Below are 14,977 nucleotides of genomic sequence, written 5' to 3'. Positions count from 1 at the left end.
AGCATTTTACATACGATATGAGCGTTTTATAAGCACATCCTTAATAGAATGACTAAACATGAACACACACCAGACTGTTTTTTTGAAGTCCACAGCAGTTCTCTTCCTGAAATCTTAACCGATTTTTTTATTTTATTTATTTTTTTCCCAAGATTTTCCAAAACATAAGCGTTCTTGAGGTTTCTGTAAAATACATACAGGTTCATTGTTGATAAATGCTGCAAGTTAATTAAAAGTTGACAAAGCCAGAACATAACATGGATATATATGAATTTCTCTCTTTGGAAAAGTGCTAATCGTCTAAAAAAAAAAAAAAAACAGGGATTAAAAAAAAAAAAAAAAAGTAATTATTTTGGGGGGAAGTAGGCTATGTCTTTAAAGTGCTTAAATGCTAAAGTGTTCTGGTTACAGCAGCACAAGCAAAGTAAATGACCAGACATTTTCTGCATTACCTTGAAAACAAAACAAGGATTTTGCAGAATAACATCATTGTCAATACTCTCACATTCTAATTTGAAACTTGAGCTTAGTACACCCCCCAAAACAGGAGTCGACTGAAAAGAGATTTAATTTCAGGTGGATAATGGAGGTTTAACGGTCCCTAAAAAAGCCTCCTATGTTGTGTTTGCTTGGTTTAATGCTTTTGATTTGTTTGTTTATTCTCTCTCCGTGTCTCTGTGTGATTTTCCATGGCTCCCCTGTGGTGCAGTGCTAAATGAAGTGAGATCTCCACACACACACACACACACACACACAAAGTGGCACTCTTGTCTCACAGCAAGGCGTGGGGGGAGGATGGTATCCGTCACTGCAGCTTCCATCTCTGGGGAGAGGATTGATTTTTGGGCTGGTCTGCATCATATAAATGTCCCAGCCGAGGTGCAATATTTTATATTTCTTTTGGTTGGAAAGAATCTGAAAACATGACGTCCACTTTTTGAAAGCGATGCAGAAATCAACTTAATCAGAATTCACTTTTGGTCTAAATCTTGGTAGCAAATATTAAAGTGCGCACATTTGAGGAAAAGTTTCCTGACCATCAAAATTGGCTGGACATCCAGATCATTCCAATTTGGACTCTGGATTTACAAGCAATGAAAAATTATTTTGTTTCACTGGCTCCCTCCATGCCCCTCTCCCACTTATCTGTGTCCATCTCTTAATCAGATTAGAACATTATATTTGATGTTGCTGGCTTAATCACTGTAATAAAGGGTCACTTGAGACCATTGCTGCCCATTAGTGTCATTATGGCTGCAGCTGAAAGGAGGGGGATTTACAGATATTGCTTGATCACCGCTGTTAGGAGAAGGTGAGCATCTACGTCTCAGGTGAGACTATTGATCTGTTTACTCCCATATGAGACGGCGGGACGCAGTAGAGCTTGCCAGCATACAAGAGCTGTAAAAGGGTACAAGTATTCACTGAAAAGGTTGCAGTCCTGTTGTGTAACTGATTAGCTTCTGCTGCTGTAGTTCTCAAGAGCACGTTGCTAACGTGATTTGTCTTGTAACTCTTAAGAACAAGTCTAAGCTACAGTTGGACAGATTCACAGTTCAGGTGTAAGAATTTTATAACAAAACCACTATTAGTCAAACAAATTGAAATTTATGGATATAATGGGTCAGGGGAAGTAGTTATAAGATACATAACTCTTACTTTTCAGATTTTTATTTGGAAAACGTGACAACCCTGTAGTTTTTTCACCTTACAATTATACGCTAGTGTGTATTGGTCCATATGCACAGGAGATTGTGGTTCTAATGTCACGAAATGTGGACAGCCAGAAATGTAGCTCTGGCTGTCCAGTAGATGGGTAATGCTACAAGTAGAACTTATCAAATATGGATGAGAGCTTACTGCTTCGAGAACAGATATTATTTCCCTTTGGTTATTTCTTTGAGTTCAGTCGTGCAAACAGACCGGCCATGGCCCAGAAAGATGATTTTTGTTAAATCTTTGGTTGTGGAGTGCGTTCGGTCTTCTTTTGCAATGTCAGAGCGCTGAGTGGTTTTAATCTACAGGCCTCACGCTGTCATCCTTTCACAGCACAGTGGGTTTGATGAGCCACTGCTAAGCCCTCTGTGCCTGCGATGGCAGGAAGCGTCCAGAAGCACTGCTAGGCGTTGGTCCAGTTGGACGACTGTTAACACACTCCAGGGGCTGGCATCAATATGCTTCACTCAGCTATGCTGCTTTTATGTGGGATGGAGGATGAGAGGGAGTGGCTCTGCCAATTTGATTTACAGCCCCAGATTAGCAGCTGCATCGAATGCTGGAGGCTGTCTTCCTCTTGTGCATCTGAAGAGAAGCTCTTAAAGAAGGACTTGTGCGAAGTTGCAACTAAGTTTTCAGCTAAGAGCCAGGATGATATTTAAAGCCTCATTATGCATGTCAAATCCCTCCCCTATGTGTGAGCAAGTAAAGTGAAATGAACCACCACATTGTCTGTGAGCATTGGGCAGATCTCAAAAAGTCATGAAAGGGCTGTTATCTATGACCTCTTTGGTAATAACAGCAGCAGCGTTGTGCTTCAGACAGTAGAAGCTGCTTTGTGCAGAAAGTGAGGCCAGACTTTAGTAATGGGTCAATGCACAGGCTTAGCAGGGCACTCCTCAGTGCATTCTCTTCCTTTCTCCCCTCATCTAACGATGGTTTTTCCTTGCTACAAAGTTCATGCCTGTATTTGGTTCTGAAGGCTAGATTTGATATGTTTAAAAATTGCTATGGCAAAGGGGAATTTAAGTAGGATGCCATTCTGAAATTAGAGATGTGGGTTTTCTTTATTTGACTTGCTTTCAGGGTCAGTTGCTTTATACTGGCAATCATCTTTAGTTGGACTTCTCTGGTTAGTTGGTCTGAAGACACAGGCCAGAAAGGATCTGCACTCCCAAACCAACTGATATGTATTTCTGTCTTCTGTCATCATATTGTCATTAGAAAAGAGATTAGTTCACATAGAAGATGGTCTGTAGCTATATGAACTATACCCAGGATCAACATTCAAAAGGGCATGGCTAAAGAAGTTTTAGGCTAGATTTAAAGGACTCTGCTATAACTATTTTACCTCTTAGCGAGGTAACCTTTTTTTTGTTTTTTTAGCTTATATTTACATTTTTAAAAACAACCAAGGAGAAGTCAAGTTGGCTGTAGAAACCACCCCCCCCACAAAAATACTGCTGTCATAGTTTCTGGCACAAAATGTACAAGTTAGCATGCATGATGTGGATCTATATGACTTTGATCTCTGAATATCAATGAACACTGAGATTTGCCACCAAAAGTTTTGTTTGCATGTAAACATAATGTGCTGATGAGACAGAGTGTTCCTGCACAATGTGTCTCTCTACAAAAGGACATTTCTGTACATAGAAACATGATGGCACCATGCAGTGCATACAAATATGTCACTTGCGCTTTAAACCACATCTAGAAAAAGGAGTCGATTGCACTGGCTACTGAAGAACAGTAAACTCATTGTAATGTCCAAAGAACCATCTTAAGGCCATTTCAGCTTTCTGACATGGTGCATTATTCTGCAGGATATGTCATCGGAAAATTCCAGTAGATCAGCAGTTTCAGTTCAGCCATCTGGCACCAGCAACCACGCGTCGAGTAAAATCACTTCTTTCTCTTTCATATTTTATTGCTTTGTTTAAGCTTCAACACATCGTCTTTCAAAATGCCCAGAAGCCTAAATGCATGAAGCTGTTGCCATGTGATTAGATGATTTTCTCTATTGGTGTGACGACCAAATGAAAAAGTATACCTTATAATGTGGCCAGTAAAATCCATATTCAAAAGTAACACGTTAATTTAAGTCATTTTTAAAGCTAAACTGGATTCTGTGTAGAATTAAAAGATTAGAATTTATGATGGTTAATACAGATTTCGCAGTAGAACAGTAATAAGTTTCTCCTTGGTCATTTATGCACCTGCTGTGTTTGAGGCTGCTGCAAGAGCAATCCTGAGTCCAATTTAGAAATAAAACCGAGAGCTTAGGTAAAACCTTGGGCAAATTATTTTAAACTTATTACACTAACTACATATTCATCCTTGGAATCCGTTTTATTTACAATTCTACATCCACATAGCTGAAACATAACAGCATGGGTTTTCTCTCAAAGCAATATCCCCTCTAAACTTTTGTGTCAAACCCAAGTACACATGAGGAATAAAAGTATACTTAAATGATGCATTACCACTAATAGCATTTCATCCCCTTTGGTGGTATTTTGTAACAGACAGAAGGAAATTTTACAGTTCTATTTAGGATCACAATTTGCAATTATGTATGGTTCTGGTGTTATGATTCTGTCTGTGGCCTCTGATACTCATTTGACAGCAGCAGAATGATTAAAGTCACCAATCAGCTTGTGGTTTGAATTATTCACCCCACAGACAGCTAAAGTAAGAAAAGGAGGACTTCATGTTTTAAAACAGAAGCTGTGTGACAGTGAAATTTTCATTATCTGAACTATTGGTAACACAAAGTGACGTGGAATAAGCTCTACTCTTGGCCTGTTGACAGGAGCATAATCAGGGTTTATAATGGAGGTTGTAATTTTAGCTGAAACGAAGGCCGGCGGATTAATCACCTTAAGCAATAATTCTGGCTTCTGTTTGAAACTCTGAACTCAACAATCACTTTATCAAAAAATATTTGAACTCTAGCTTATTAAATATCCAGAGAATTAAATTCTGAAAATTGGAATTAAAGGTGATGCAGTGATGATCATGTTCAATTCCTCTGAAGGAAATGACACAAAGTCAGGCTAGGTTATTCTGACGAATGTCTGAGATGTGGACATGTGACAGCACTCTCTGCCTCCCTTGGAATATTGATTAGATAGGAGATTCTTCTCTTTGCTGGCCCTTAAATTGGCTGAGATGAATGGGAGTGTAAGGATAATGGCCAGGGAAACCGTAATTTACATTATGCTGAAGGAAAGAGACGGGAGGAAGGCCTGTGAGAAATGACCAAGCTGGGCAACGTTGATCACATCTAATTAATGCAGCATGCTTCTTCGTTTAGTATAGGCAAAACCTTAAAAGCCTCCTACTGCAGCAGAAATCTAACAAACGGCACCAAGAAATACCTTATCCTCTGCACACTGATTGTACTCTCATGCAAGAATCTTCATGCTAAACAACACAAACGTTTTAGGCAGTTATTTAAGTGTTAAACCCAATTTAGCTGGTAATGTTAGCATCAGATTTAATGATGCTAACAGTCAGCATCATTAAGTCTGTTGGAGACTAAAATGTTTCATTGTCCAAATTCACCTTTCTCTTTTTATGTAAGTATTTAGCTTAGAATAAGCCCATGAACAGAGCAAGGTTCTTTCTCATAGAGTCCTGTTACGTAGGTTTGATTTCTCAGTTTCTTATTTTATACTCAGGAGTCACTTTATTAGGTTTACCTGCCAGACAGGAAGGTCCACATATTTCAGAAACAGCTTATTTAATTGGTTTTCAAGCATAACATTCTATCAGATTAACAATGAATGGCCTGAAAAGAGAAAATATCCGGTGAGCCAGAGTGGTGTTGATGAAAATGCCTAATTAATACCAAAGGTGAACGGAGAACAGACAGACTAGGCCGAGTTGACAGAGAGGCAACTGTATCTCAAATAACCACTCCTTAAAAGTAAGATATGAGGAATACAGTAATTGTATTCATAAATTATTTATGAATGAATAGGTCTAGCCTTGAAGCACATTGGTCACTTCTCCGCTAAGAACAGGAAACTGAGACTAGACTTTGAACCAGTAACAGACTGGAGTAATGTTGCCCCGTCAGTTGAATCCTGATTAGGGCCACAACATTCAGATGCATAGGTAATAATTGTGGCTTAATAACATGAAAGCATTGATCCATTCAGGTTCAGGCTGCAGGGAATGGCAATTTAATGGGATAGGGGTAATTCTTTTGGCATACTTTGGGGCCATGTCATTGTGTTTATGACTAATCTTTGTCTGTTGATGGTCACTTCCAGCAGGACAATTCACCATGTCACAACGCTCATTTCAATAAAACTGGTTCCTTGAACATGAAAATGAGTCTAGTGTACTCCTGTAGCCGATCTCAGTGGGATGTTTTGCGGATCACCAAAGTGATATGTTACAAAAAGGGCTGTTTGTTTGTTCAAATGTGATTTGGATGGTGGTAATGTAACTTGTTTCACTCACAAACAAAGGATACAGAGTTCCTATTAGATTGTACATTTGGAAATATGTTAATTAGCAGATGAACTCATGCTTACACTAGTAGCATTTCCCTATGAGTGGAAATGCTTTTTGTGGTTTTAGACATCAAGGTTTAATGCCATAAAGGCACACACTATCCAATACTCATTCAACCAAGTTTGTTTCTTATAAGAAATGATAGATTCCTCTCAGAAGAGAATAAAATGAGCATTAATGACATTTTATTCACCTTTTATTATTAAATGGCCAGCAAAGTTTAGCGAGGTTAAGGACATTCCTTATTTATTACACTGCAGTGCCTTTTCATGTGAGTCTTTCTGAAATGGCTGAACAAAGCTGCCCTATTTTTAAAACATTGTCCTGATGAAAAGGCTGTGAATTGGCACACAAACCACCAACTTGCTCAGACCTGATCAAGGTGAACTGACATTGAGTGGCAAAAATGAGGATATTAAAAAGCTTGAATACGATCATATGTGGCGTGTTGCCAGCCAAAGCGTCTCTGAAACCCTTCCTGAACAATGCCCTGCTGCAGTTGTGGGATTGCTTAACACGATTACCAGAAAATCAAGCTGTCTGAATGTAGCTCATAATTTTACACTGAGCAGATGAGAAAGGTGTGCGACAGAGATTAAGGGGAGGAGAACTGTGGTGAGCCGTGCACAATTAAACCCCTAAACATACCCACTGTGCTTATTTTCATAATGAGCCTCCAGACTGTGGCCATAACCTACAGCACGTTACATTCGTTTAAGAATTTTCACAAAAAATCGGGACTATCAATCGCCGTTTTTTTTTGCTTTTTTTCCTTTCTTCAGCCAAGTCTCTAAAAAAATAAATACAGAGATCCCAGGCTTGCATGGCTGACTTGCTGTTTCACCAAACATGACAGTCAACTAAGATATTACTATAACCCCATACCCTGACTCTCTGAGCTGGTACCAAAGCATTAATTTTCTCAACGTGACACATTCACGTTGACAGTTAATTTGCTCAGTTTCACCAGGAATCACTATAAATCAGTTGCAAGTACCTGCATGATGAGGTAAATCTTCCTCACAGGCATGCCTGTGGGGTAAATGAAAGTGACAGTAAGTTCTCTTGAGAAAATTTGTTCTGACTGGAATGTGTAGAGGGGTGGGAGTGTCACCCCAAATATGTTTGTTTTTATAGATCAACATAAAAATCAGATGTGGAAATTTCTCACAATTAGACTGAAAAATGCAAGTTAGGACATGTCGGTCCCAATTTTAACCAAGTACAAACACCATTTATTAGCCCCCTAAATTGTATTATTTGACCAACATTGATGCATTAAATGGTTGAGGTTATATATGTTTTATTTAACTTCCCATCGGACTAAAGGGAGGTTTAAGTCTTCTGTCATAAAGAACAGCAGATCACCTTTTTTTGATTATAAAACGTCCCCAAGTATCTCGAAACATGGCTTTCGCCAAGGTTCATGGTGATTGTATGCAAATATTTGAACAAGAACTTGCCTATTTATTTTGTACTAATTAGCTGTTTAATTTCGACTCTCATCCAGTCTTTGTTGTTCCATGAAAATTTAATGTGAAATAGATACCAAGACATTGGGCGTAATACACATAAAGGTTTAATGTCCAAATCAATCTGCAGGACGTTTCTGGATTACCTGAATCCTCAGATGAGAAATGGACTCTATCATGGAGGAAGGTGGCCAGCAATCCCTCACAGTTTAGCTGCTTACTCAAGTTGAAATGTATTATGATGTCAGACATTAATCAAATCCTGACACCTTACATTCTTAACAGAGACATGTATCCTTTATTCCCCAACCAAACCCAGTCATTGTCCTGATGTAGCTCATTGTCTGTGTTGAAGCTTCTTATCAAACGGCAACATTAGCCATTTCACTGCCATTTCACTTTTTTTTTTTTTACAAATGCATTAATGAAGTGCTTTTAGAAGTTTTCCTTTCTCACAAGAAAGAAAGTTACATTTTTCTGTGTCAGAAATAATCATGTTGTAGAAATGCAACAGGATGTGCAGCGAGAAAGCTTATTGTGACTTTATCTCCTGTTCTAGACTCCCCACTGGCCACTCATTCATTCTGTTTAGAAATTTACTGAGTGCTATTGATGTGTGGAATCGAAACCCTCATAGGGGTGAGAGCTGTCATAAATTTTAACATCTTGGACACAGTGTGGCTGACTGCAACTCTCTGTGGGTCTGTATCCGTATCAAAACATTGATCTAACACGAGCAGCCAGAAAGACTTGGCGTCACCAAGAACAGAGTCTGTCACTGATGTAAATGTATTGTAATTCAGTGAAAGAGGGGGCTTTCACTTACGGGGTTGTCATGAACACTTTGAAGTGTGTGAGTTTTTCAGATGGTTGAGTATCTGGACACATGGAAAGACAGATGTGACTCTGGTCTAATTCCAGTCATTTTCTCTTGACTTCTCTTGACTTTTTGCTGTTATTTTTTTTCTTTGTTTGGCTGCCTCTGCAAGAACATAATTAAAACAGGAAAGAGTTAGAGGAAAGGAAGTGAAAGGGTAAAGAGCAACAATCTATTCTTTACTTAAGGGCATCAATTTAGCAAGATAATAAGTAGGTTAAAGCAGGAAATGCAGGGGCAATACAAAAGATTACATTTAAATTGACATTTTTAAATGATGTAATAAAATAGTTAATTTATTGGAGGAGCATGATTAAGTTAGGTTTGCCTTAAAACTTCAAGAAAACAGAGCGAACTAAGCAAGTATGTCAAACTGTGAAAAAGGGATGTCTAGGACAACAGAATGACAAATGTCACCAGTTCTAATGGAAGTTCAGAAAAATAAAGATTTAAATGATTGTCTGTTCTTTGATAATCATTTAAAACTGTTCGTTCGTTCGAACTCCTTCTGCAGTGAACTAATCTACCTGTAATTCACCACAGTTGAATTACATGTACATCCACATTAAAGTACATGTCATCTTGTTGGTATTTTTCAGTTTTCTGCTTTCTTTCATTGTCCTGTTGCAAAGGTGTTTCAAATAGAGACATAGCTAAAGTAATAGTCCTCAGTCTCCTTTTTTCTGTGCTTCATTAAGCTGCCACACATCCATTCCATATATTTCCATTAGATTTTTTTTTTTTGTCAGGAAAACAATCTGTTTTATGTTTACAACAACAGCCAGTTTCATTCTGTGGTTCCAGATGGCATGCCATCATTTATATATGGTAATGTCTTTCCATTTTAGTGGCTCTAATGGATAGTTTTGTGTCACCAAAGTGGTATTTTGAAATCATTTATCTATATTTGTGATTTATGTCATACTTTCACAGAGATTAAGTTTTCTTTCTATAAAATATGCTTTCCCAATTGTCAATGACTCTAACTAGAATATCAGGCATACAAGCGCTCTTTAGTCTTGTTTGAGAGGGAAAAAAAGGAAACGGGAAGAATGTAAAACTTCTTATTCATGAAAACAAAGTTTGAAGGAAAACTGTCTTTTCAACTGAGGTTTGACCCATTTTAAGAAGCAAATTTAAATCTTTACCACCAACAGTAAAAATTATAGGCTTTGTCGGCAGCAATGCAATTACAGCTGGAGTGGCACGCACTCTATCGAGTTCTTGTAGAGCAGAAAATTGCATTTTTACACTTTACTCATATACCAACTCCCTGGAACATGTATGCAAATACTGGGAAGCAACCCATTTCAAATTTGTAAATGGGTTGCTTCTAACATTGGCTGGTAGTAAATGATTGTTGGTTGTTTTTATGTATAGTATACATAATAATGTATGTACACAGAAATGTAACGTGTGCCTCTTCCTGAGAATATCTATTTGATAATAGCCCCTGTGAATGGTAATGATCTGAGACAGCAACCTTATTTTCTTCCTTCTGCTAATGCTCAGATGGCTAGTCACACATTATGTGGTTCTTAACCCCCCTGCAGGCAAATAGTGTATGAGCATAATACCTTTTGTCATTATACTACAAGAATGCAGTATAGATTGATGGGCTGCTAATGTCCTTTCCTGGTTGATGCTCATGGAGCGTTTCTCACAGGAGTGGCTCCGCACATTGTAGGAAATTTGATGTCTGGTAAATTTATTTTACAGATCGAAACAGGGACACAAAAAAAAAGACATTTGTCACAACATGCCAACTGAAATTTGATCAACAATATTACCTTTTTCATTGAGGTATTAGTTTCCTTTTCAAGGTTCTGCCAAATTGTTAATCTGGTTGGGCCATTGCAATACTGCATCTTTTCTGTGTTGGGTTTGCTAGTATGCTCAGGATTGTCCTGCTGCCTGATCCAGCTTGCTTTAGCTGTCAAACAGATGGCTTCAAATTTGATTCTGGAATACAGAGGATGTCGCAGTCAGGGATCTCAGTAACTTCAAGGTGCCCTTCATGGTGCCCATGCTTGACAGCTAGTATGAATTATGTGTGCCTAGATGCAAAGTTTGTTTTTTTCCCCCCAAACATGGCACTGTGCATTACGGTCAAACATCTCTATTGTAATCCCTCCTGTCCAAAAGGCATTGTTCCCCAAGTCTCCAGATTCAGATTCAGCCTTTCAAAGATAATTGGTGCACCAATTTTCTTTTAAGGAAAATAGGCTTTTCCTGGCAACCATTTAGATTGAGCCATACTTGTGGGGTCCGTGTCATTGTTCTGTCAGGAATGCTTACTTCCAGCTGTCTTTGGGCAACGGGCGGGGTACATCCTGGACAGACCATCAGTCCAAAAGACAACAACACAAAGACACACATGACAAACACAAGCAACCATGCACACACTCACGTCGAAGAGTAATTAGATGAACAGGAAGACAAAATAACCTGGTAGTAAATATTTCTATTTACTACCAGGTTAATAGAAACCTGGTAGGAAGCAGGAGTTTCTGAACATAACATGAAAACTCTGATGAAAGTACCCAGGACAATAGATCAGTTCCCATTTAAAGCTAATTATGCACTTGGGTATAAACCATGGGGATCCAGCTGCAGTCCTCAACGCCCAATGTCTCCCACTAGGTCCAACTACCTCGAGAACATGCCGAAGTTCTGCAGAGTCTAATGATATTATTGTATTCAGGTGTGTTGGACCAGGGAAAGATGTGAAACATGCAGCATATCGGTCCTCTGAGGACCAGTTTTGGTCACCACCTGTATAAGTTGGATTCCACTTTGGAAACTTGAGAGAGGACAAACTGTCTTCAAAATCGCAATGGCAACAACTTCCAGTAATGTTTTTTTTTTTTAATCTTTCCTTCCTCACCCCCAATCAATTTATGAGCAGAGCTGAAGAGAATCTATTATGAGGCAACAAGACATGATGAAAAAGTGTATACTGTCTTCGCCGTTAGACCACAACTGACCAAAATAAAACTGCTCAGAAATTGCATAGGAGTCAGTGTTTGATATTTTTAAAGCAACTCAGAGCAACCATACTGGGTTTATTGTGTAATAAGATAATGTACTGTATAGTAGTAGACTTGAATGTTTTTTTTTCCATTTGAGAACCATTATTGTATTCTTGTTACCATCTTGTATAACATTATATGACATGAATAATTCCCATTGCTTTTGTAACCTATTCATCGGATTTGTTGCAACACAATTCACACAGATCTGGGAAAATACAAAATGTGTCGGTCTGTGTGCGTGGATGAAGCATGATGAGGCAACACATTTTCAGCTGAAAGCACATTGAATACAGCCTGATGACTATTCAAACTTGATTAATCACATCGCAGTAGACTCGTGCTATTATTGCATCAAGATTTTTGCAATGGAAACTTGCATGGCCATGATTACCAGGTGATGTAGTCCTAACTGCTGGTTGCCACGACAAGCCTTTGCCACTTCTGTTGCAATGCACTCAGGGAGTGATAAAGGTCAGGAAGTGAGGATCGCCTCAGGTAGCTATTCTTGGCCTTAGCTTTGGGCCATCCACATTCTCTAATTGTCCGAGTCAACATGTGACAAAGGCTTAGAAACAGCAGTCCTTCACCCATGCTGCACATGGCGGAAGAGAAGAGTTCATATGTTGACATTTGCAACCTAATTAAAAGCAAGAAAGGAAATGACCTATAAGGGGTCAGATTCTCGCTACACACAAGTTGATACACTCAACTAAAATAATGCAACAGCATCACCAGAGACAGAAAACCTGCTAATTTTCATGTCTACTTGAATTTGGAGATACATGATAATAGATGGACTTGAGCCAGAACATACAGATAGTATAGTACATGTATATTTGCACATCAGGGTGTTATTTGTTCAGCAGCCCAGATTGTGGTACCCAGGGCTGAACAGGCTGCTGTCACATTGAACTCATCAAATACAGACGTGCCTTTTAGCAAAGTATTTCAGTTTTTGCTGGCAAACGGTGGACATGAGTTGTGCTGTTTCAGAGTAAAGGACTTTTTAGAGGATGAGCTGTTTTGCACATCTCATTTGTCATTTTCCTTCACTGACATTGTGCTGACTAATTTCGTAAAAAAACATACAAATGATAGATTACAGATACGGTGAAGCTGCAGAGGATTTTAGCTCTTGTGAAAGCATGATTTATGAATTGTTTGCTCTATAGATAATCACTATTGTATAATAACAGATCTGCCTTAGAGAGCAAGAAAGCATTCTATAAGTGTAAAAGTTATTTGTGATTGTATTTCAGTAAAGATTACAAAAGTTGTCCTACTTACAAAATTTGTTTTTTGACCGCTGCAAATGAATAAATACAATGAAATGATTAACCAACAAAACAACATATGGGCTTATCAAACCTAGCAAGACATTGCTATTCACCTAAATTGGCAGACTGGGCTGGAAAAGCAATAATCAGTGAAGCATACAAGAGGTCCGTGGTAACTCTTTGATGCAGAGAATATGTTCCCCACTTTGCTGAGGCAGCCACTCCATTTCGTAATCTTTATTTATTCAAATGTCCTTTTGTGTCCTTCCTTGCAAAGCCCAAGATCTCACAATGCAATCAACGCGTCTGTAACCGCATGCACAAATATTGTACTTGTTGAGATAAGCTATGCAGGTCCTTCTTGTATGGCAATCTGAATGTTCGTTGGAGAAAAGTAATTTCCAATAAAGCCGCTACCTGGTTTATTGTCGCTCTGGTATTCTTTCCATTCACCATTATGAAAATTCATTTACTATCCGTCTTTTCAAGTGCTGCCCCATTTCTGTGACCAGTGTACTTGTTTTTGTGTGTGTATTAATAATTTGCAGCTGAGTTTTTCCCCATCTTATTTTCATGGGTAATTGGCTATGCAACCCATGGAATCAGGGACCTGCAGGCAACACGGGGATGGAAGAAACTGCAATCACTGAAGCATGTCAGACCTTTTTTCCCCTCTCTCCTTCATTCAGTGACTGCATCTGATTTATTTATTAATTTTTGTGCTTTCCTTCCATTCAAAAATGCACCTTAATCTCCTGAACCATCTCTCTCTCTCTCTCTCTCTCTTTTTTTTGTGTGGCGGTGTCGTTTCTTTCCTCCCTTCAGTCTTGCCGTTCTTTAATTTCCCTCCTCATTCCAACTTCTAACTCGGCGGCAGAGTGCACCCATATCTCGATTACACCAAGAAAAAGCCGGTGCAATTTCCTGCAAGATTATAGTGATGGATTTACACAATATCAATCAGACCAAATGTGGATCTCGAAATGCTCCTCCGATACCGGGATGTTGAGGGGGGAAAGATGGTTTGGACTATTGGTCAAAAAGTTCCCCCTCAAATGACAGCCTTAATTCATTTCCTAAAAATCACTGTTTTTAGTTAAATTAAACATGGAGCATTTAAAACAGATTTTGCAGCCTGACTGACAGCCAGCCTGATAAAGACCATAGTTTTCTCCAAAGACTCCCTTGTCTTATTCAGAGAATTTTTTCACTTGCTGCTGAGAAGCAGGTCACATCCCTCTGACCTCGGGACATTATTACCCTGTAATCATGTGTTGCTCTGCATGGCTACATTTGTTATTTCCCTTTGACAGCCTAATGTTAGAAGAAAGCAATTTTACCTGATGGATGATCATAAGACCAGGGGAGGCTATATCAGCTTCATGCCTCACCGCTGAATTATGCACAACAAAATCCCAGAGATGCCTGAATCGACTTGCCCTGCAATACCTGCCGTCTCAAATAAACTACCACTTTGTGTGCTTCACACGCTGGGTATAATTGCCAGAGCTGCGAGGACTCCTCTGCTTGTCAGATGGTACACGAGGCCGATTCATTACCGTAGCATTTACTTGTCCTCTTAAATCAAATAGGCTGTCAGTCCTTATCACAGCGCTATGAAAAATTGGTGACTTATTTTTCGAGCTGCATTGGTTCGAATGACTGATTCACGGGTTTTGGGCCATTCATGATCACAGAAATCAATCGGTTCGGCTCCTCGGGCCCACGCTTTGTCTGTTGGCGGCAGCAGGGATAACGTGTCAAAGTGGGCCTCCTCGATCTTGTCACTTTAAGTGCGATCAATACCGCTTCCCCACCAACCGAATGCCTCTGAATATCAGCCCCTCGCCCTCACCGCATCTCTCTCCTCACACCGGGGCTGAACGTTTTGATCAATATTTGACTGTAGGCTCAAGCACATCAGCAGAGGCAACAACAACAACAAAAAGTGAGGAAGAATTAAATGCTTTACAATTTACCGAAGACAACAACAAACTCTGTGGGAGCAGCAAAGCAAGAAAACCAAAATGAAATGTATGCCTTCCAGAAGTAATTAGACAGTTTAAACTT

The 14,977-nt window shown here is 39.1% G+C and overlaps 1 protein-coding gene and 1 long non-coding RNA gene across 6 annotated transcripts in view; one reads left to right on the top strand and one right to left on the bottom strand.

Annotated features, from left to right (window-relative positions):
* The window catches only part of LOC103140232 (uncharacterized), a 61,242-nt gene that overhangs the window by 4,905 nt on the left and 41,360 nt on the right, over window positions 1-14,977 (top strand). The window lies entirely within an intron of this gene.
* The window catches only part of chrm2a (cholinergic receptor, muscarinic 2a), a 71,188-nt gene that overhangs the window by 21,157 nt on the left and 35,054 nt on the right, over window positions 1-14,977 (bottom strand). The gene's annotated exons all lie outside the window — the stretch shown is intronic.

Source organism: Poecilia formosa, unplaced genomic scaffold (genome assembly GCF_000485575.1).
Source record: "Poecilia formosa unplaced genomic scaffold, Poecilia_formosa-5.1.2 Scaffold69, whole genome shotgun sequence".
NCBI classification, from domain to species: Eukaryota; Metazoa; Chordata; class Actinopteri; order Cyprinodontiformes; family Poeciliidae; genus Poecilia; species Poecilia formosa.
This window is presented reverse-complemented; position numbering and strand designations above follow the sequence as displayed.